Consider the following 21,477-nt stretch of genomic DNA (forward strand, 5'->3'; position numbering starts at 1 on the left):
AGCCTGAAAAGCATTTCCAACCCCACTTACAAGTAAAACTAGCTAAAATGTGCCTGGCTGCTATTCACTGAAAAGCTCATTCTGTGTAAATTTTTGGCATACGTTTGCTCCTGCCGGGTCAGCTGAGCAGCGAATTTCTATTTAACCACCTGCTATCATGAGAGACCTCAGGGCTGCATGTTTTGAGCCCAGTACTGATCCTGAAAAGCGTTTCCAACCCCACTTACAAGTAAAACTAGCTAAAATGTGCCTGGCTGCTATTCACTGAAAAGCTCATTCTGTGTACATTTTTGGCATACGTTTGCTCCTACCGGGTCAGCTGAGCAGCGAATTTCTATTTAACCACCTGCTTTCATGAGAGACCTCAGGGCTGCATGTTTTGAGCCCAGTACTGAGCCTGAAAAGCATTTCCAACCCCACTTACAAGTAAAACTAGCTAAAATGTGCCTGGCTTCTCCACTGAAAAGCTCATTCTGAGTACATTTTTAGCATACGTTTGCTCCTGCCGGGTGAGCTGAGCAGCGAATTTCTATTTAACCACCTGCTATCATGAGAGACCTCAGGGCTGCATGTTTTGAGCCCAGTACTGATCCTGAAAAGCGTTTTCAACCCCACTTACAAGTAAAACTAGCTATAATGTGCCTGGCTTCTCCACTGAAAAGCTCATTGTGAGTACATTTTTAGCATACGTTAGCTCCTGCCGGGTCAGCTCAGCAGCGAATTTCTATTTAATCACCTGCTATCATGAGAGACCTCAGGGCTGCATGTTTTGAGCCCAGTACTGATCCTGAAAAGCGTTTCCAACCCCACTTACAAGTAAAACTAGCTAAAATGTGCCTGGCTGCTATTCATTGAAAAGCTCATTCTGTGTACATTTTTGGCATACGTTTGCTCCTACCGGGTCAGCTGAGCAGCGAATTTCTATTTAACCACCTGCTTTCATGAGAGACCTCAGGGCTGCATGTTTTGAGCCCAGTACTGAGCCTGAAAAGCGTTTCCAACCCCACTTACAAGTAAAACTAGCTAAAATGTGCCTGGCTTCTCTTCACTGAAAAGCTCATTCTGAGTACATTTTTAGCATACGTTTGCTCCTGCCGGGTGAGCTGAGCAGCGAATTTCTATTTAACCACCTGCTATCATGAGAGACCTCAGGGCTGCATGAATTTGAGCCCAGTACTGATCCTGAAAAGCGTTTCCAACCCCACTTACAAGTAAAACTAGCTAAAATGTGCCTGGCTTCTCCACTGAAAAGCTCATTCTGAGTACATTTTTAGCATACGTTAGCTCCTGCCGGGTCAGCTCAGCAGCAAATTTCTATTTAATCACCTGCTATCATGAGAGACCTCAGGGCTGCATGTTTTGAGCCCAGTACTGATCCTGAAAAGCGTTTCTAACCCCACTTACAAGTAAAACTAGCTAAAATGTGCCTGGCTGCTATTCACTGAAAAGCTCATTCTGTGTACATTTTTGGCATACGTTTGCTCCTACCGGGTCAGCTGAGCAGCGAATTTCTATTTAACCACCTGCTTTCATGAGAGACCTCAGGGCTGCATGTTTTGAGCCCAGTACTGAGCCTGAAAAGCATTTCCAACCCCACTTACAAGTAAAACTAGCTAAAATGTGCCTGGCTGCTATTCACTGAAAAGCTCATTCTGTGTACATTTTTGGCATACGTTTGCTCCTGCCGGGTCAGCTGAGCAGCGAATTTCTATTTAACCACCTGCTTTCATGAGAGACCTCAGGGCTGCATGTTTTGAGCCCAGTACTGATCCTGAAAAGCGTTTCCAACCCCACTTACAAGTAGAACTAGCTAAAATGTGCCTGGCTGCTATTCACTGAAAAGCTCATTCTGTGTACATTTTTGGCATACGTTTGCTCCTACCGGGTCAGCTGAGCAGCGAATTTCTATTTAACCACCTGCTTTCATGAGAGACCTCAGGGCTGCATGTTTTGAGCCCAGTACTGAGCCTGAAAAGCATTTCCAACCCCACTTACAAGTAAAACTAGCTAAAATGTGCCTGGCTTCTCCACTGAAAAGCTCATTCTGAGTACATTTTTAGCATACGTTTGCTCCTGCCGGGTGAGCTGAGCAGCGAATTTCTATTTAACCACCTGCTATCATGAGAGACCTCAGGGCTGCATCTTTTGAGCCCAGTACTGATCCTGAAAAGCGTTTCCAACCCCACTTACAAGTAAAACTAGCTAAAATGTGCCTGGCTTCTCCACTGAAAAGCTCATTCTGAGTACATTTTTAGCATACGTTTGCTCCTGCCGGGTCAGCTGAGCAGCGAATTTCTATTTAACCACCTGCTATCATGAGAGACCTCAGGGCTGCATGTTTTGAGCCCAGTACTGAACCTGAAAAGCATTTCCAACCCCACTTACAAGTAAAACTAGCTAAAATGTGCCTGGCTTCTCCACTGAAAAGCTCATTCTGAGTACATTTTTAGCATACGTTTGCTCCTGCCGGGTCAGCTGAGCAGCGAATTTCTATTTAACCACCTGCTATCATGAGAGACATCAGGGCTGCATGTTTTGAGCCCTGTACTGATCCTGAAAAGCGTTTCCAACCCCACTTACAAGTAAAACTAGCTAAAATGTGCCTGGCTGCTATTCACTGAAAAGCTCATTCTGTGTACATTTTTGGCATACGTTTGCTCCTACCGGGTCAGCTGAGCAGCGAATTTCTATTTAACCACCTGCTTTCATGAGAGACCTCAGGGCTGCATGTTTTGAGCCCAGTACTGAGCCTGAAAAGCGTTTCTAACCCCACTTACAAGTAAAACTAGCTAAAATGTGCCTGGCTTCTCTCCACTGAAAAGCTCATTCTGAGTACATTTTTAGCATACGTTTGCTCCTGCCGGGTGAGCTGAGCAGCGAATTTCGATTTAACCACCTGCTATCATGAGAGACCTCAGGGCTGCATGTTTTGAGCCCAGTACTGATCCTGAAAAGCGTTTCCAACCCCACTTACAAGTAAAACTAGCTAAAATGTGCCTGGCTGCTATTCACTGAAAAGCTCATTCTGTGTACATTTTTGGCATACGTTTGCTCCTTACCGGGTCAGCTGAGCAGCAAATTTTTATTTAACCACCTGCTTTCATGAGAGACCTCAGGGCTGCATGTTTTGAGCCCAGTACTGAGCCTGAAAAGCATTTCCAACCCCACTTACAAGTAAAACTAGCTAAAATGTGCCTGGCTGCTCTTCACTGAAAAGCTCATTCTGAGTACATTTTTGGCATACGTTTGCTCCTGCCGGGTCAGCTGAGCAGCGAATTTCTATTTAGCCACCTGCTATCATGAGAGACCTCAGGGCTGCATGTTTTGAGCCCAGTACTGATCCTGAAAAGCATTTCCAACCCCACTTACAAGTAAAATTAGCTAAAATGTGCCTGGCTGCTATTCACTGAAAAGCTCATTCTGAGTACATTTTTGGCATACGTTTGCTCCTACCGGGTCAGCTGAGCAGCGAATTTCTATTTAACCACCTGCTTTCATGAGAGACCTCAGGGCTGCATGTTTTGAGCCCAGTACTGAACCTGAAAAGCATTTCCAACCCCACTTACAAGTAACACTAGCTAAAATGTGCCTGGCTTCTCTTCACTGAAAAGCTCATTCTGCGTACATTTTTGGCATACATTTGCTCCTGCCGGGTCAGCTGAGCAGCGAAGTTCTACTTAACTACCTCCTATCAGGAGAGACATTAGGGCTGCATGTTTTGAGCCCAGTACTGAGCCTGAAAAGCATTTATAACCCCACTTACAAGTAAAACTAGCTAAAATGTGCCTGGCTGCTATTCACTGAAAATCTCATTCTGGGTACATTTTTGGCATACGTTTGCTCCTTCCGGGTCAGCTGAGCAGCGAATTTCTATTTAACCACCTGCTATCATGAGAGACCTCAGGGCTACATGATTTAAGCCCAGTACTGATCCTGAAAAGCGTTTCCAACCCCACTTACAAGTAAAACTAGCTAAAATGTGCCTGGATGCTATTCACTGAAAAGCTCATTCTGTGTACATTTTTGGCATACGTTTGCTCCTGCTGGGTCAGCTGAGCAGCGAATTTCTATTTAACCACCTGCTATCATGAGAGACCTCAGGGCTGCATGTTTTGAGCCCAGTACTGATCCTGAAAAGCATTTCCAACCCCACTTACAAGTAAAACTAGCTAAAATGTGCCTGGCTTCTCTTCACTGAAAAACTCATTCTGTGTACATTTTTGGCATACGTTTGCTCCTACTTGGTCAGCTGAGCAGCGAATTTCTATTTAACCACCTGCTTTCATGAGAGACCTCAGGGCTGCATGTTTTGAGCCCAGTACTGATCCTGAAAAGCATTTCCAACCCCACTTACAAGTAAAACTAGCTAAAATGTGCCTGGCTTCTCTTCACTGAAAAACTCATTCTGTGTACATTTTTGGCATACGTTTGCTCCTACTTGGTCAGCTGAGCAGCGAATTTCTATTTAACCACCTGCTTTCATGAGAGACCTCAGGGCTGCATGTTTTGAGCCCAGTACTGAGCCTGAAAAGCATTTCCAACCCCACTTACAAGTAAAACTAGCTAAAATGTGCCTGGCTGCTATTCACTGAAAAGCTCATTCTGTGTACATTTTTGGCATACGTTTGCTCCTACCGGGTCAGCTGAGCAGCGAATTTCTATTTAACCACCTGCTTTCATGAGAGACCTCAGGGCTGCATGTTTTGAGCCCATTACTGAGCCTGAAAAGCGTTTCCAACCCCACTTACAAGTAAAACTAGCTAAAATGTGCCTGGCTTCTCTTCACTGAAAGCTCATTCTGAGTACATTTTTGGCATACGTTTGCTCCTGCCGGGTCAGCTGAGCAGCGAATTTCTATTTAACCACCTGCTTTCATGAGAGACCTCAGGGCTGCATGTTTTGAGCCCATTACTGAGCCTGAAAAGCGTTTCCAACCCCACTTACAAGTAAAACTAGCGAAAATGTGCCTGGCTTCTCCACTGAAAAGCTCATTCTGAGTACATTTTTAGCATACGTTTGCTCCTGCCGGGTCAGCTGAGCAGCGAATTTCTATTTAACCACCTGCTATCATGAGAGACCTCAGGGCTGCATGTTTTGAGCCCAGTACTGATCCTGAAAAGCGTTTCCAACCCCACTTACAAGTAAAACTAGCTAAAATGTGCCTGGCTGCTATTCACTGAAAAGCTCATTCTGTGTACATTTTTGGCATACGTTTGCTCCTTACCGGGTCAGCTGAGCAGCAAATTTTTATTTAACCACCTGCTTTCATGAGAGACCTCAGGGCTGCATGTTTTGAGCCCAGTACTGAGCCTGAAAAGCATTTCCAACCCCACTTACAAGTAAAACTAGCTAAAATGTGCCTGGCTGCTCTTCACTGAAAAGCTCATTCTGAGTACATTTTTGGCATACGTTTGCTCCTGCCGGGTCAGCTGAGCAGCGAATTTCTATTTAGCCACCTGCTATCATGAGAGACCTCAGGGCTGCATGTTTTGAGCCCAGTACTGATCCTGAAAAGCATTTCCAACCCCACTTACAAGTAAAATTAGCTAAAATGTGCCTGGCTGCTATTCACTGAAAAGCTCATTCTGAGTACATTTTTGGCATACGTTTGCTCCTACCGGGTCAGCTGAGCAGCGAATTTCTATTTAACCACCTGCTTTCATGAGAGACCTCAGGGCTGCATGTTTTGAGCCCAGTACTGAACCTGAAAAGCATTTCCAACCCCACTTACAAGTAACACTAGCTAAAATGTGCCTGGCTTCTCTTCACTGAAAAGCTCATTCTGCGTACATTTTTGGCATACATTTGCTCCTGCCGGGTCAGCTGAGCAGCGAAGTTCTACTTAACTACCTCCTATCAGGAGAGACATTAGGGCTGCATGTTTTGAGCCCAGTACTGAGCCTGAAAAGCATTTATAACCCCACTTACAAGTAAAACTAGCTAAAATGTGCCTGGCTGCTATTCACTGAAAATCTCATTCTGGGTACATTTTTGGCATACGTTTGCTCCTTCCGGGTCAGCTGAGCAGCGAATTTCTATTTAACCACCTGCTATCATGAGAGACCTCAGGGCTACATGATTTAAGCCCAGTACTGATCCTGAAAAGCGTTTCCAACCCCACTTACAAGTAAAACTAGCTAAAATGTGCCTGGATGCTATTCACTGAAAAGCTCATTCTGTGTACATTTTTGGCATACGTTTGCTCCTGCTGGGTCAGCTGAGCAGCGAATTTCTATTTAACCACCTGCTATCATGAGAGACCTCAGGGCTGCATGTTTTGAGCCCAGTACTGATCCTGAAAAGCATTTCCAACCCCACTTACAAGTAAAACTAGCTAAAATGTGCCTGGCTTCTCTTCACTGAAAAACTCATTCTGTGTACATTTTTGGCATACGTTTGCTCCTACTTGGTCAGCTGAGCAGCGAATTTCTATTTAACCACCTGCTTTCATGAGAGACCTCAGGGCTGCATGTTTTGAGCCCAGTACTGATCCTGAAAAGCATTTCCAACCCCACTTACAAGTAAAACTAGCTAAAATGTGCCTGGCTTCTCTTCACTGAAAAACTCATTCTGTGTACATTTTTGGCATACGTTTGCTCCTACTTGGTCAGCTGAGCAGCGAATTTCTATTTAACCACCTGCTTTCATGAGAGACCTCAGGGCTGCATGTTTTGAGCCCAGTACTGAGCCTGAAAAGCATTTCCAACCCCACTTACAAGTAAAACTAGCTAAAATGTGCCTGGCTGCTATTCACTGAAAAGCTCATTCTGTGTACATTTTTGGCATACGTTTGCTCCTACCGGGTCAGCTGAGCAGCGAATTTCTATTTAACCACCTGCTTTCATGAGAGACCTCAGGGCTGCATGTTTTGAGCCCATTACTGAGCCTGAAAAGCGTTTCCAACCCCACTTACAAGTAAAACTAGCTAAAATGTGCCTGGCTTCTCTTCACTGAAAGCTCATTCTGAGTACATTTTTGGCATACGTTTGCTCCTGCCGGGTCAGCTGAGCAGCGAATTTCTATTTAACCACCTGCTATCATGAGAGACCTCAGGGCTGCGTGTTTTGAGCCCAGTACTGATCCTGAAAAGCGTTTCCAACCCCACTTACAAGTAAAACTAGCTAAAATGTGCCTGGCTGCTATTCACTGAAAAGCTCATTCTGTGTACATTTTTGGCATACGTTTGCTCCTACCGGGTCAGCTGAGCAGCGAATTTCAATTTAACCACCTGTTTTCATGAGAGACCTCAGGGCCGCATGTTTTGAGCCCAGTACTGATCCTGAAAAGCGTTTCCAACCCCACTTACAAGTAAAACTAGCTAAAATGTGCCTGGCTGCTATTCACTGAAAAGCTCATTCTGTGTACATTTTTGGCATACGTTTGCTCCTACCGGGTCAGCTGAGCAGCGAATTTCTATTTAACCACCTGCTTTCATGAGAGACCTCAGGGCTGCATGTTTTGAGCCCAGTACTGAGCCTGAAAAGCGTTTCCAACGCCACTTACAAGTAAAACTAGCTAAAATGTGCCTGGCTTCTCTCCACTGAAAAGCTCATTCTGAGTACATTTTTAGCATACGTTTGCTCCTGCCGGGTGAGCTGAGCAGCGAATTTCTATTTAACCACCTGCTATCATGAGAGACCTCAGGGCTGCATGTTTTGAGCCCAGTACTGATCCTGAAAAGCGTTTCCAACCCCACTTACAAGTAAAACTAGCTAAAATGTGCCTGGCTGCTATTCACTGAAAAGCTCATTCTGTGTACATTTTTGGCATACGTTTGCTCCTACCGGGTCAGCTGAGCAGCAAATTTCTATTTAACCACCTGCTTTCATGAGAGACCTCAGGGCTGCATGTTTTGAGCCCAGTACTGAGCCTGAAAAGCATTTCCTACCCCACTTACAAGTAAAACTAGCTAAAATGTGCCTGGCTGCTCTTCACTGAAAAGCTCATTCTGAGTACATTTTTGGCATACGTTTGCTCCTGCCGGGTCAGCTGAGCAGCGAATTTCTATTTAGCCACCTGCTATCATGAGAGACCTCAGGGCTGCATGTTTTGAGCCCAGTACTGATCCTGAAAAGCATTTCCAACCCCACTTACAAGTAAAACTAGCTAAAATGTGCCTGGCTGCTATTCACTGAAAAGCTCATTCTGAGTACATTTTTGGCATACGTTTGCTCCTACCGGTTCAGCTGAGCAGCGAATTTCTATTTAACCACCTGCTTTCATGAGAGACCTCAGGGCTGCATGTTTTGAGCCCAGTACTGAGCCTGAAAAGCATTTCCAACCCCACTTACAAGTAAAACTAGCTAAAATGTGCCTGGCTTCTCTTCACTGAAAAGCTCATTCTGAGTACATTTTTAGCATACGTTTGCTCCTGCTGGGTCAGCTGAGCAGCGAATTTCTATTTAACCACCTGCTATTATGAGAGACCTCAGGGCTGCATGTTTTGAGCCCAGTACTGATCCGGAAAAGCGTTTCCAACCCCACTTACAAGTAAAACTAGCTAAAATGTGCCTGGCTGCTATTCACTGAAAAGCTCATTCTGTGTACATTTTTGGCATACGTTTGCTCCTGCCGGGTCAGCTGAGCAGCGAATTTCTATTTAACCACCTGCTTTCACGAGAGACCTCAGGGCTGCATGCTTTGAGCCCAGTACTGATCCTGAAAAGCGTTTCCAACCCCACTTACAAGTAAAACTAGCTAAAATGTGCCTGGCTTCTCTTCACTGAAAAGCTCATTCTGTGTACATTTTTGGCATACGTTTGCTCCTACCGGGTCAGCTGAGCAGTGAATTTCTATTTAACCACCTGCTTTCATGAGAGACCTCAGGGCTGCATGTTTTGAGCCCAGTACTGATCCTGAAAAGCATTTCCAACCCCACTTACAAGTAAAACTAGCTAAAATGTGCCTGGCTATTCACTGAAAAGCTCATTCTGAGCACATTTTTGGCATACGTTTGCTCCTACCGGGTCAGCTGAGCAGCGAATTTCTATTTAACCACCTGCTTTCATGAGAGACCTCAGGGCTGCATGTTTTGAGCCCAGTACTGAGCCTGAAAAGCATTTCCAACCCCACTTACAAGTAAAACTAGCTAAAATGTGCCTGGCTTCTCCACTGAAAAGCTCATTCTGAGTACATTTTTAGCATACGTTAGCTCCTGCCGGGTCAGCTCAGCAGCGAATTTCTATTTAATCACCTCCTATCATGAGAGACCTCAGGGCTGCATGTTTTGAGCCCAGTACTGATCCTGAAAAGCGTTTCCAACCCCACTTACAAGTAAAACTAGCTAAAATGTGCCTGGCTGCTATTCACTGAAAAGCTCATTCTGTGTACATTTTTGGCATACGTTTGCTCCTACCGGGTCAGCTGAGCAGCGAATTTCTATTTAACCACCTGCTTTCATGAGAGACCTCAGGGCTGCATGTTTTGAGTCCAGTACTGAGCCTGAAAAGCGTTTCCAACCCCACTTACAAGTAAAACTAGCTAAAATGTGCCTGGCTTCTCTCCACTGAAAAGCTCATTCTGAGTACATTTTTAGCATACGTTTGCTCCTGCCGGGTGAGCTGAAGAGCGAATTTCTATTTAACCACCTGCTATCATGAGAGACCTCAGGGCTGCATGTTTTGAGCCCAGTACTGATCCTGAAAAGCGTTTCCAACCCCACTTACAAGTAAAACTAGCTAAAATGTGCCTGGCTGCTATTCACTGAAAAGCTCATTCTGTGTACATTTTTGGCATACGTTTGCTCCTACCGGGTCAGCTGAGCAGCGAATTTCTATTTAACCACCTGCTTTCATGAGAGACCTCAGGGCTGCATGTTTTGAGCCCAGTACTGAGCCTGAAAAGCGTTTCCAACCCCACTTACAAGTAAAACTAGCTAAAATGTGCCTGGCTTCTCTTCACTGAAAAGCTCATTCTGAGTACATTTTTAGCATACGTTTGCTCCTGCCGGGTGAGCTGAGCAGCGAATTTCTATTTAACCACCTGCTATCATGAGAGACCTCAGGGCTGCATGAATTTGAGCCCAGTACTGATCCTGAAAAGCGTTTCCAACCCCACTTACAAGTAAAACTAGCTAAAATGTGCCTGGCTTCTCCACTGAAAAGCTCATTCTGAGTACATTTTTAGCATACGTTAGCTCCTGCCGGGTCAGCTCAGCAGCGAATTTCTATTTAATCACCTGCTATCATGAGAGACCTCAGGGCTGCATGTTTTGAGCCCAGTACTGATCCTGAAAAGCGTTTCTAACCCCACTTACAAGTAAAACTAGCTAAAATGTGCCTGGCTGCTATTCACTGAAAAGCTCATTCTGTGTACATTTTTGGCATACGTTTGCTCCTACCGGGTCAGCTGAGCAGCGAATTTCTATTTAACCACCTGCTTTCATGAGAGACCTCAGGGCTGCATGTTTTGAGCCCAGTACTGAGCCTGAAAAGCATTTCCAACCCCACTTACAAGTAAAACTAGCTAAAATGTGCCTGGCTGCTATTCACTGAAAAGCTCATTCTGTGTACATTTTTGGCATACGTTTGCTCCTGCCGGGTCAGCTGAGCAGCGAATTTCTATTTAAACACCTGCTTTCATGAGAGACCTCAGGGCTGCATGTTTTGAGCCCAGTACTGATCCTGAAAAGCGTTTCCAACCCCACTTACAAGTAGAACTAGCTAAAATGTGCCTGGCTGCTATTCACTGAAAAGCTCATTCTGTGTACATTTTTGGCATACGTTTGCTCCTACCGGGTCAGCTGAGCAGCGAATTTCTATTTAACCACCTGCTTTCATGAGAGACCTCAGGGCTGCATGTTTTGAGCCCAGTACTGAGCCTGAAAAGCATTTCCAACCCCACTTACAAGTAAAACTAGCTAAAATGTGCCTGGCTTCTCCACTGAAAAGCTCATTCTGAGTACATTTTTAGCATACGTTTGCTCCTGCCGGGTGAGCTGAGCAGCGAATTTCTATTTAACCACCTGCTATCATGAGAGACCTCAGGGCTGCATCTTTTGAGCCCAGTACTGATCCTGAAAAGCGTTTCCAACCCCACTTACAAGTAAAACTAGCTAAAATGTGCCTGGCTTCTCCACTGAAAAGCTCATTCTGAGTACAATTTTAGCATACGTTTGCTCCTGCCGGGTCAGCTGAGCAGCGAATTTCTATTTAACCACATGCTATCATGAGAGACCTCAGGGCTGCATGTTTTGAGCCCAGTACTGAACCTGAAAAGCATTTCCAACCCCACTTACAAGTAAAACTAGCTAAAATGTGCCTGGCTTCTCCACTGAAAAGCTCATTCTGAGTACATTTTTAGCATACGTTTGCTCCTGCCGGGTCAGCTGAGCAGCGAATTTCTGTTTAACCACCTGCTATCATGAGAGACCTCAGGGCTGCATGTTTTGAGCCCAGTACTGATCCTGAAAAGCGTTTCCAACCCCACTTACAAGTAAAACTAGCTAAAATGTGCCTGGCTGCTATTCACTGAAAAGCTCATTCTGTGTACATTTTTGGCATACGTTTGCTCCTACCGGGTCAGCTGAGCAGCGAATTTCTATTTAACCACCTGCTTTCATGAGAGACCTCAGGGCTGCATGTTTTGAGCCCAGTACTGAGCCTGAAAAGCGTTTCCAACCCCACTTACAAGTAAAACTAGCTTAAATGTGCCTGGCTTCTCTCCACTGAAAAGCTCATTCTGAGTACATTTTTAGCATACGTTTGCTCCTGCCGGGTGAGCTGAGCAGCGAATTTCGATTTAACCACCTGCTATCATGAGAGACCTCAGGGCTGCATGTTTTGAGCCCAGTACTGATCCTGAAAAGCGTTTCCAACCCCACTTACAAGTAAAACTAGCTAAAATGTGCCTGGCTGCTATTCACTGAAAAGCTCATTCTGTGTACATTTTTGGCATACGTTTGCTCCTTACCGGGTCAGCTGAGCAGCAAATTTTTATTTAACCACCTGCTTTTTTGAGAGACCTCAGGGCTGCATGTTTTGAGCCCAGTACTGAGCCTGAAAAGCATTTCCAACCCCACTTACAAGTAAAACTAGCTAAAATGTGCCTGGCTGCTCTTCACTGAAAAGCTCATTCTGAGTACATTTTTGGCATACGTTTGCTCCTGCCGGGTCAGCTGAGCAGCGAATTTCTATTTAGCCACCTGCTATCATGAGAGACCTCAGGGCTGCATGTTTTGAGCCCAGTACTGATCCTGAAAAGCATTTCCAACCCCACTTACAAGTAAAATTAGCTAAAATGTGCCTGGCTGCTATTCACTGAAAAGCTCATTCTGAGTACATTTTTAGCATACGTTTGCTCCTGCCGGGTCAGCTGAGCAGCGAATTTCTATTTAACCACCTGCTATCATGAGAGACCTCAGGGCTGCATGTTTTGAGCCCAGTACTGATCCGGAAAAGCGTTTCCAACCCCACTTACAAGTAAAACTTGCTAGAATGTGCCTGGCTGCTCTTCACTGAAAATCTCATTCCGCGTACATTTTTGGCATACATTTGATCCTGCCGGGTCAGGTGAGCAGCGAATTTCTATTTAACCACCTGCTATCATGAGAGACCTCAGGGCTGCATGTTTTGAGCCCAGTACTGATCCTGAAAAGCATTTCCAACCCCACTTACAAGTAAAACTAGCTAAAATGTGCCTGGCTGCTCTTCACTGAAAATCTCATTCTGCGTACATTTTTGGCATACATTTGCTCCTGCCGGGTCAGCTGAGCAGCGAAGTTCTACTTAACTACCTCCTATCAGGAGAGACATTAGGGCTGCATGTTTTGAGCCCAGTACTGAGCCTGAAAAGCATTTATAACCCCACTTACAAGTAAAACTAGCTAAAATGTGCCTGGCTGCTATTCACTGAAAATCTCATTCTGGGTACATTTTTGGCATACGTTTACTCCTTCCGGGTCAGCTGAGCAGCGAATTTCTATTTAACCACCTGCTATCATGAGAGACCTCAGGGCTACATGATTTAAGCCCAGTACTGATCCTGAAAAGCGTTTCCAACCCCACTTACAAGTAAAACTAGCTAAAATGTGCCTGGATGCTATTCACTGAAAAGCTCATTCTGTGTACATTTTTGGCATACGTTTGCTCCTGCTGGGTCAGCCAAGTGGCAAATTTCTACTTAACCACGTGCTATCATGAGAGACCACAGGGCTGCATCTTTTGAGCGCAGTACTGAGCCTGAAAAGCGTTTCCAACCCCACTTACAAGTAAAACTAGCTAAAATGTGCCTGGCTTCTCTTCACTGAAAAGCTCATTCTGAGTACATTTTTAGCATACGTTTGCTCCTGCCGAGTCAGCTGAGCAGCGAATTTCTATTTAACCACCTGCTATCATGAGAGACCTCAGGGCTGCATGTTTTGAGCCCAGTACTGATCCTGAAAAGCGTTTCCAACCCCACTTACAAGTAAAACTAGCTAAAATGTGCCTGGCTGCTATTCACTGAAAAGCTCATTCTGTGTACATTTTTGGCATACGTTTGCTCCTACCGGGTCAGCTGAGCAGCGAATTTCTATTTAACCACCTGCTTTCATGAGAGACCTCAGGGCTGCATGTTTTGAGCCCATTACTGAGCCTGAAAAGCGTTTCCAACCCCACTTACAAGTAAAACTAGCTAAAATGTGCCTGGCTTCTCTTCACTGAAAGCTCATTCTGAGTACATTTTTGGCATACGTTTGCTCCTGCCGGGTCAGCTGAGCAGCGAATTTCTATTTAACCACCTGCTATCATGAGAGACCTCAGGGCTGCGTGTTTTGAGCCCAGTACTGATCCTGAAAAGCGTTTCCAACCCCACTTACAAGTAAAACTAGCTAAAATGTGCCTGGCTGCTATTCACTGAAAAGCTCATTCTGTGTACATTTTTGGCATACGTTTGCTCCTACCGGGTCAGCTGAGCAGCGAATTTCAATTTAACCACCTGTTTTCATGAGAGACCTCAGGGCCGCATGTTTTGAGCCCAGTACTGATCCTGAAAAGCGTTTCCAACCCCACTTACAAGTAAAACTAGCTAAAATGTGCCTGGCTGCTATTCACTGAAAAGCTCATTCTGTGTACATTTTTGGCATACGTTTGCTCCTACCGGGTCAGCTGAGCAGCGAATTTCTATTTAACCACCTGCTTTCATGAGAGACCTCAGGGCTGCATGTTTTGAGCCCAGTACTGAGCCTGAAAAGCGTTTCCAACCCCACTTACAAGTAAAACTAGCTAAAATGTGCCTGGCTTCTCTCCACTGAAAAGCTCATTCTGAGTACATTTTTAGCATACGTTTGCTCCTGCCGGGTGAGCTGAGCAGCGAATTTCTATTTAACCACCTGCTATCATGAGAGACCTCAGGGCTGCATGTTTTGAGCCCAGTACTGATCCTGAAAAGCGTTTCCAACCCCACTTACAAGTAAAACTAGCTAAAATGTGCCTGGCTGCTATTCACTGAAAAGCTCATTCTGTGTACATTTTTGGCATACGTTTGCTCCTACCGGGTCAGCTGAGCAGCAAATTTCTATTTAACCACCTGCTTTCATGAGAGACCTCAGGGCTGCATGTTTTGAGCCCAGTACTGAGCCTGAAAAGCATTTCCTACCCCACTTACAAGTAAAACTAGCTAAAATGTGCCTGGCTGCTCTTCACTGAAAAGCTCATTCTGAGTACATTTTTGGCATACGTTTGCTCCTGCCGGGTCAGCTGAGCAGCGAATTTCTATTTAGCCACCTGCTATCATGAGAGACCTCAGGGCTGCATGTTTTGAGCCCAGTACTGATCCTGAAAAGCATTTCCAACCCCACTTACAAGTAAAACTAGCTAAAATGTGCCTGGCTGCTATTCACTGAAAAGCTCATTCTGAGTACATTTTTGGCATACGTTTGCTCCTACCGGTTCAGCTGAGCAGCGAATTTCTATTTAACCACCTGCTTTCATGAGAGACCTCAGGGCTGCATGTTTTGAGCCCAGTACTGAGCCTGAAAAGCATTTCCAACCCCACTTACAAGTAAAACTAGCTAAAATGTGCCTGGCTTCTCTTCACTGAAAAGCTCATTCTGAGTACATTTTTAGCATACGTTTGCTCCTGCTGGGTCAGCTGAGCAGCGAATTTCTATTTAACCACCTGCTATTATGAGAGACCTCAGGGCTGCATGTTTTGAGCCCAGTACTGATCCGGAAAAGCGTTTCCAACCCCACTTACAAGTAAAACTAGCTAAAATGTGCCTGGCTGCTATTCACTGAAAAGCTCATTCTGTGTACATTTTTGGCATACGTTTGCTCCTGCCGGGTCAGCTGAGCAGCGAATTTCTATTTAACCACCTGCTTTCACGAGAGACCTCAGGGCTGCATGCTTTGAGCCCAGTACTGATCCTGAAAAGCGTTTCCAACCCCACTTACAAGTAAAACTAGCTAAAATGTGCCTGGCTTCTCTTCACTGAAAAGCTCATTCTGTGTACATTTTTGGCATACGTTTGCTCCTACCGGGTCAGCTGAGCAGTGAATTTATATTTAACCACCTGCTTTCATGAGAGACCTCAGGGCTGCATGTTTTGAGCCCAGTACTGATCCTGAAAAGCATTTCCAACCCCACTTACAAGTAAAACTAGCTAAAATGTGCCTGGCTATTCACTGAAAAGCTCATTCTGAGCACATTTTTGGCATACGTTTGCTCCTACCGGGTCAGCTGAGCAGCGAATTTCTATTTAACCACCTGCTTTCATGAGAGACCTCAGGGCTGCATGTTTTGAGCCCAGTACTGAGCCTGAAAAGCATTTCCAACCCCACTTACAAGTAAAACTAGCTAAAATGTGCCTGGCTTCTCCACTGAAAAGCTCATTCTGAGTACATTTTTAGCATACGTTAGCTCCTGCCGGGTCAGCTCAGCAGCGAATTTCTATTTAATCACCTCCTATCATGAGAGACCTCAGGGCTGCATGTTTTGAGCCCAGTACTGATCCTGAAAAGCGTTTCCAACCCCACTTACAAGTAAAACTAGCTAAAATGTGCCTGGCTGCTATTCACTGAAAAGCTCATTCTGTGTACATTTTTGGCATACGTTTGCTCCTACCGGGTCAGCTGAGCAGCGAATTTCTATTTAACCACCTGCTTTCATGAGAGACCTCAGGGCTGCATGTTTTGAGTCCAGTACTGAGCCTGAAAAGCGTTTCCAACCCCACTTACAAGTAAAACTAGCTAAAATGTGCCTGGCTTCTCTCCACTGAAAAGCTCATTCTGAGTACATTTTTAGCATACGTTTGCTCCTGCCGGGTGAGCTGAAGAGCGAATTTCTATTTAACCACCTGCTATCATGAGAGACCTCAGGGCTGCATGTTTTGAGCCCAGTACTGATCCTGAAAAGCGTTTCCAACCCCACTTACAAGTAAAACTAGCTAAAATGTGCCTGGCTGCTATTCACTGAAAAGCTCATTCTGTGTACATTTTTGGCATACGTTTGCTCCTACCGGGTCAGCTGAGCAGCAAATTTCTATTTAACCACCTGCTTTCATGAGAGACCTCAGGGCTGCATGTTTTGAGACCAGTACTGAGCCTGAAAAGCATTTCCAACCCCACTTACAAGTAAAACTAGCTAAAATGTGCCTGGCTGCTCTTCACTGAAAAGCTCATTCTGAGTAAATTTTTGGCATACGTTTGCACCTGCCGGGTCAGCTGAGCAGCGAATTTCTATTTAGCCACCTGCTATCATGAGAGACCTCAGGGCTGCATGTTTTGAGCCCAGTACTGATCCTGAAAAGCGTTTCCAACCCCACTTACAAGTAAAACTAGCTAAAATGTGCCTGGCTGCTATTCACTGAAAAGCTCATTCTGTCTATATTTTTGGCATACGTTTGCTCTTACCGGGTCAGCTGAGCAGCAAATTTCTATTTAACCACCTGCTTTCATGAGAGACCTCAGGGCTGCATGTTTTGAGCCCAGTACTGAGCCTGAAAAGCATTTCCAACCCCACTTACAAGTAAAACTAGCTAAAATGTGCCTGGCTTCTCCACTGAAAAGCTCTTTCTGAGTACATTTTTAGCATACGTTTGCTCCTGCCGGGTGAGCTGAGCAGCGAATTTCTATTTAACCACCTGCTATCATGAGAGACCTCAGGGCTGCATGTTTTGAGCCCAGTACTGATCCTGAAAAGCGTTTCCAACCCCACTTACAAGTAAAACTAGCTATAATGTGCCTGGCTTCTCCACTGAAAAGCTCATTCTGAGTACATTTTTAGCATACGTTAGCTCCTGCCGGGTCAGCTCAGCAGCGAATTTCTATTTAATCACCTGCTATCATGAGAGACCTCAGGGCTGCATGTTTTGAGCCCAGTACTGATCCTGAAAAGCGTTTCCAACCCCACTTACAAGTAAAACTAGCTAAAATGTGCCTGGCTGCTATTCACTGAAAAGCTCATTCTGTGTACATTTTTGGCATACGTTTGCTCCTACCGGGTCAGCTGAGCAGCGAATTTCTATTTAACCACCTGCTTTCATGAGAGACCTCAGGGCTGCATGTTTTGAGCCCAGTACTGAGCCTGAAAAGCGTTTCCAACCCCACTTACAAGTAAAACTAGCTAAAATGTGCCTGGCTTCTCTTCACTGAAAAGCTCATTCTGAGTACATTTTTAGCATACGTTTGCTCCTGCCGGGTGAGCTGAGCAGCGAATTTCTATTTAACCACCTGCTATCATGAGAGACCTCAGGGCTGCATGAATTTGAGCCCAGTACTGATCCTGAAAAGCGTTTCCAACCCCACTTACAAGTAAAACTAGCTAAAATGTGCCTGGCTTCTCCACTGAAAAGCTCATTCTGAGTACATTTTTAGCATACGTTAGCTCCTGCCGGGTCAGCTCAGCAGCGAATTTCTATTTAATCACCTGCTATCATGAGAGACCTCAGGGCTGCATGTTTTGAGCCCAGTACTGATCCTGAAAAGCGTTTCTAACCCCACTTACAAGTAAAACTAGCTAAAATGTGCCTGGCTGCTATTCACTGAAAAGCTCATTCTGTGTACATTTTTGGCATACGTTTGCTCCTACCGGGTCAGCTGAGCAGCGAATTTCTATTTAACCACCTGCTTTCATGAGAGACCTCAGGGCTGCATGTTTTGAGCCCAGTACTGAGCCTGAAAAGCATTTCCAACCCCACTTACAAGTAAAACTAGCTAAAATGTGCCTGGCTGCTATTCACTGAAAAGCTCATTCTGTGTACATTTTTGGCATACGTTTGCTCCTGCCGGGTCAGCTGAGCAGCGAATTTCTATTTAAACACCTGCTTTCATGAGAGACCTCAGGGCTGCATGTTTTGAGCCCAGTACTGATCCTGAAAAGCGTTTCCAACCCCACTTACAAGTAGAACTAGCTAAAATGTGCCTGGCTGCTATTCACTGAAAAGCTCATTCTGTGTACATTTTTGGCATACGTTTGCTCCTACCGGGTCAGCTGAGCAGCGAATTTCTATTTAACCACCTGCTTTCATGAGAGACCTCAGGGCTGCATGTTTTGAGCCCAGTACTGAGCCTGAAAAGCATTTCCAACCCCACTTACAAGTAAAACTAGCTAAAATGTGCCTGGCTTCTCCACTGAAAAGCTCATTCTGAGTACATTTTTAGCATACGTTTGCTCCTGCCGGGTGAGCTGAGCAGCGAATTTCTATTTAACCACCTGCTATCATGAGAGACCTCAGGGCTGCATCTTTTGAGCCCAGTACTGATCCTGAAAAGCGTTTCCAACCCCACTTACAAGTAAAACTAGCTAAAATGTGCCTGGCTTCTCCACTGAAAAGCTCATTCTGAGTACAATTTTAGCATACGTTTGCTCCTGCCGGGTCAGCTGAGCAGCGAATTTCTATTTAACCACATGCTATCATGAGAGACCTCAGGGCTGCATGTTTTGAGCCCAGTACTGAACCTGAAAAGCATTTCCAACCCCACTTACAAGTAAAACTAGCTAAAATGTGCCTGGCTTCTCCACTGAAAAGCTCATTCTGAGTACATTTTTAGCATACGTTTGCTCCTGCCGGGTCAGCTGAGCAGCGAATTTCTGTTTAACCACCTGCTATCATGAGAGACCTCAGGGCTGCATGTTTTGAGCCCAGTACTGATCCTGAAAAGCGTTTCCAACCCCACTTACAAGTAAAACTAGCTAAAATGTGCCTGGCTGCTATTCACTGAAAAGCTCATTCTGTGTACATTTTTGGCATACGTTTGCTCCTACCGGGTCAGCTGAGCAGCGAATTTCTATTTAACCACCTGCTTTCATGAGAGACCTCAGGGCTGCATGTTTTGAGCCCAGTACTGAGCCTGAAAAGCGTTTCCAACCCCACTTACAAGTAAAACTAGCTAAAATGTGCCTGGCTTCTCTCCACTGAAAAGCTCATTCTGAGTACATTTTTAGCATACGTTTGCTCCTGCCGGGTGAGCTGAGCAGCGAATTTCGATTTAACCACCTGCTATCATGAGAGACCTCAGGGCTGCATGTTTTGAGCCCAGTACTGATCCTGAAAAGCGTTTCCAACCCCACTTACAAGTAAAACTAGCTAAAATGTGCCTGGCTGCTATTCACTGAAAAGCTCATTCTGTGTACATTTTTGGCATACGTTTGCTCCTTACCGGGTCAGCTGAGCAGCAAATTTTTATTTAACCACCTGCTTTTTTGAGAGACCTCAGGGCTGCATGTTTTGAGCCCAGTACTGAGCCTGAAAAGCATTTCCAACCCCACTTACAAGTAAAACTAGCTAAAATGTGCCTGGCTGCTCTTCACTGAAAAGCTCATTCTGAGTACATTTTTGGCATACGTTTGCTCCTGCCGGGTCAGCTGAGCAGCGAATTTCTATTTAGCCACCTGCTATCATGAGAGACCTCAGGGCTGCATGTTTTGAGCCCAGTACTGATCCTGAAAAGCATTTCCAACCCCACTTACAAGTAAAATTAGCTAAAATGTGCCTGGCTGCTATTCACTGAAAAGCTCATTCTGAGTACATTTTTAGCATACGTTTGCTCCTGCCGGGTCAGCTGAGCAGCGAATTTCTATTTAACCACCTGCTATCATGAGAGACCTCAGGGCTGCATGTTTTGAGCCCAGTACTGATCCGGAAAAGCGTTTCCAACCCCACTTACAAGTAAAACTTGCTAGAATGTGCCTGGCTGCTCTTCACTGAAAATCTCATTCCGCGTACATTTTTGGCATACATTTGCTCCTGCCGGGTCAGGTGAGCAGCGAATTTCTATTTAACCACCTGCTATCATGAGAGACCTCAGGGCTGCATGTTTTGAGCCCAGTACTGATCCTGAAAAGCATTTCCAACCCCACTTACAAGTAAAACTAGCTAAAATGTGCCTGGCTGCTCTTCACTGAAAATCTCATTCTGCGTACATTTTTGGCATACATTTGCTCCTGCCGGGTCAGCTGAGCAGCGAAGTTCTACTTAACTACCTCCTATCAGGAGAGACATTAGGGCTGCATGTTTTGAGCCCAGTACTGAGCCTGAAAAGCATTTATAACCCCACTTACAAGTAAAACTAGCTAAAATGTGCCTGGCTGCTATTCACTGAAAATCTCATTCTGGGTACATTTTTGGCATACGTTTGCTCCTTCCGGGTCAGCTGAGCAGCGAATTTCTATTTAACCACCTGCTATCATGAGAGACCTCAGGGCTACATGATTTAAGCCCAGTACTGATCCTGAAAAGCGTTTCCAACCCCACTTACAAGTAAAACTAGCTAAAATGTGCCTGGATGCTATTCACTGAAAAGCTCATTCTGTGTACATTTTTGGCATACGTTTGCTCCTGCTGGGTCAGCCAAGTGGCAAATTTCTACTTAACCACGTGCTATCATGAGAGACCACAGGGCTGCATCTTTTGTGCGCAGTACTGAGCCTGAAAAGCGTTTCCAACCCCACTTACAAGTAAAACTAGCTAAAATGTGCCTGGCTTCTCTTCACTGAAAAGCTCATTCTGAGTACATTTTTAGCATACGTTTGCTCCTGCCGAGTCAGCTGAGCAGCGAATTTCTATTTAACCACCTGCTATCATGAGAGACCTCAGGGCTGCATGTTTTGAGCCCAGTACTGATCCTGAAAAGCGTTTCCAACCCCACTTACAAGTAAAACTAGCTAAAATGTGCCTGGCTGCTATTCACTGAAAAGCTCATTCTGAGTACATTTTTGGCATACGTTTGCTCCTACCGGGTCAGCTGAGCAGCGAATTTCTATTTAACAACCTTCTTTCATGAGAGACCTCAGGGCTGCATGTTTTGAGCCCAGTACTGAGCCTGAAAAGCGTTTCCAACCCCACTTACAAGTAAAACTAGCTAAAATGTGCCTGGCTTCTCTTCACTGAAAAGCTCATTCTGAGTACATTTTTAGCATACGTTTGCTCCTGCCGGGTCAGCTGAGCAGCGAATTTCTATTTAACCACCTGCTATCATGAGAGACCTCAGGGCTGCATGTTTTGAGCCCAGTACTGAGCCTGAAAAGCGTTTTCAACCCCACTTACAAGTAAAACTAGCT

Source organism: Lissotriton vulgaris, chromosome 4_1 (genome assembly GCF_964263255.1).
Source record: "Lissotriton vulgaris chromosome 4_1, aLisVul1.2, whole genome shotgun sequence".
In the NCBI taxonomy this organism is placed as follows: domain Eukaryota; kingdom Metazoa; phylum Chordata; class Amphibia; order Caudata; family Salamandridae; genus Lissotriton; species Lissotriton vulgaris.